The sequence below is a fragment of the Cajanus cajan genome, chromosome 2 (genome assembly GCF_000230855.2).
Source record: "Cajanus cajan strain Asha chromosome 2, NIPB_CcT2T_4, whole genome shotgun sequence".
Lineage (NCBI taxonomy): Eukaryota > Viridiplantae > Streptophyta > Magnoliopsida > Fabales > Fabaceae > Cajanus > Cajanus cajan.
The window spans coordinates 42,621,651-42,624,675 of record NC_138518.1 but is presented as its reverse complement, the minus strand read 5'-3'; positions in this window follow the sequence as shown (position 1 = coordinate 42,624,675).

The window sequence follows — 3,025 nt, the reverse complement described above, 5'->3', positions numbered from 1 at the left end:
ATTCTAAACCTAAACAGAACCAATAAAATAATTATGTCTGTAATTGTTCGCTCTGACCGGGATCCGAAAGTTGAGGATAAATGGGATGAGTTGGGCAGTGATGAGGAGGCCATTTCTCCGGATCTGCAAAGATTGCTAGATCAAGAAGCTCGTCAAGAGAAATTGGAGACTGTGAATTTGGGGCATGACCGAGAGATAAAAGAGGTCAACATTGGGACCCATATCAGTGATGAAATAAGGACACATGCTTCCACTATAATTATAATAAAATCATTCTTTTTCATTGCTTCTTTTCTTGCTTATAATAAAATTCTAAACCACATTATTTTTGACCCTGTTTGAATAAACATGAATGAGGTTAAAATCATCTTAATAATAATAAACCCACATCATTTTTATGTGGAAGTGTGTGTGACAACTTGGAGCACCTTCCCTTGGCCTCGACAAGTGCCATCATGGGTAAAAAGAAATCTTTCAAAATAAAAGAAGCTCGGTAGGAAACCCAAAAAGGGGACTGCGCAAAAATAAGAGCAAAAGACCCGCTAGGAATCCCACGAAAGGGTGACCTAGGCAAAAGTTAGGGTTACAAAAATAAACAAAAACAAAGGTCCGCTAAAACGCCACAAAAGGGTGTTTTAGGCAAAAATAAGGACAATCAAAAAACAAAAAACAAATCCATGATGGTACCATGAACCGAATTCAAAAAGAAAGGTTCAAGGGAAGCTATCCAAGTTGTCGAATCACAACACGACCTTTTAACTTCATAAGTGTTTAATCAAACAAGCATAAACACATAAGCCTACCTTGGCCATCCATTCTTACAAAAACTATTTTTGAAAAATAAATCCCCTCTAAAACACAAACTTTAGAACAAAATATCTTTCCTTTCTCTTCTCTCTTGTCCCAAAAGATTTTAGAATAATCTAGTGGAAGCATGGAGAAATAAATCATCACTGAAAATGGATCTAATCTGAATAATAAAATGGTGGAAGAACTGTGCCAAGAGTTCAAGATCCAACGCCGCAACTCTTCCCCATATCGGCCAAAGATGAATGGGGCAGTCGAGGCAACCAATAAGAACATCAAGAAAATAGGGCAAATGATGGTTGCCTTATTTAAAGACTGGCACGAGATGTTACCCTTCGCTCTTCATGGTTATAGGACTTCAGTACGCACATCTACAGGAGCTACTCCATTCTCCCTCGTTTATGGGATGGAGGCAGTTCTACCCGTCGAAGTCAAGATACCTTCCCTAAGGGTAATTATGGAAGCAAAAATTTCCGAGGCAGAAAGGGTTCAAAGCCGATACGACCGGTTGAACCTTATCAAGGAGAAACGGCTGAACGCCATATGCCATGGTCAAGCCTATCAGAGGAAGATCAAAAAGGCTTTTGACAAAGAAGTCCACCCTCGAGTTTACCATGAGGGAGAGTTGGTAATGAAGAAATTGCTACCAAAAGGGACAAAATCGGAAAGTGTGCCCCAAATCACGGAGGACCATAAGTGATAAAACGAGTCTTCTCAGGAGGAGCATTAATCCTCACAGACATGAATGGAGAAGAACTTCGATACCCAGTCAACGCTGACGTGGTAAAGAAGTATTATGCTTGAAGACGTTGCTTGCATAAGCCCGCTAGGATGAAAACCCGAAAAGGGCATCCTAGGCAAAAATTAGGGAGAAATAAAAGCCCGCCAGTACAAGGGTACTAGGCAAAACAAAGGCAAAATTATCCCCGCTAGGATACGTCCTAGGCAAAAGTTAGGGGCAAAAGAATAAGATGTAAAAGCAAAGCAAGCAACGATCGCTTAAACCGAAAACCGAAAGGCGGTTCAATTGATTATCTTCTAGAAGCAAGCGTCTTGCAGCATCTACACTCCTGGCTCAGGCCGAAGCAATTAGGGGAACGTAAAGAGCAACAATTACAGATATAATTGTTAAGCCCAATGTATATAGCCTACCCTGGCCAGCCATTCTTCAGAAATTTCCTTCTGTATATCTTTCTGTAAAAACATTTTTGAATATCAAATAAAAATATCCATTTGTTTCTTTTCTTTCTTGACCATGTGATTATGCCTCTGAATTGGTTTTTCATAAAAATTGTACGAAATTCCATTAATAATCGGTCAATAAAAGAAAATTGGAGGGGTTCCTGTAAAATCCATAATCTCCTGCATAAAGGCTCACAAAAATACTCCCTCGCGTCAATGACAGAAAGTCCTCCAAGAAGAAGAGGATAGGGAGAGCCACTCACTTTTCTAAATAAATGAACAAAAATAAAAAAAAAAATTGTATTGCATTTGTGCATCACACAGACATTAGTTGCACATTCAAAGACCTTATCATGAGGCAACCACATAAAATAGAAAAATAGAAAAATTGCTTGTGTATGACAACAGCAAACAAAATGCAAAGATTCAGAAAATCAACAGCGTCATACAGAATAACTGAGCCTGGAGAGGCTTGCCGAAAGAATACTCTCAGAATAACTGAGCCTGGAGAGGCTTGCTGAAAGAATACTCTCAAAATAACTGAGCCTGGAGAGGCTTGCTGAAACAATACTCATACAGAATAATTGAGCCTGGAGAGGCTCGCCGAAATAATACTCTCAGAATAATTGAGCCTGGAGAGGCTCGCCGAAATAATACTCTCTCAGAATAACTGAGACATTTCTGGAAAAAGCCAAAACCAACAAAAAAGGCAAAATCAACAAAAAATACAGAAAAAGCCAAAATCAACAAAAAAGGCAAAAACACAGAAAAAGCCAAAAATCGAAAAAAGGCAAAATACAGAAAATCCAACAAATCATACAGAATAACTGAGCCTGGAGAGGCTTGCCGAAAAAATACTCGTACAGAATAATTGAGCCTGGAGAGGCTCGCCGAAATAATACTCTCTCAAAATAACTGAGCCTGGAGAGGCTCGCCGAAATAATACTCGCACAAGATAATTGAGCCTGGAAAGGCTCGCCGAAATAATACTCTTTCAGAATAACTAAGCCTGGAGAGGCTTGCTGAAATAATACTC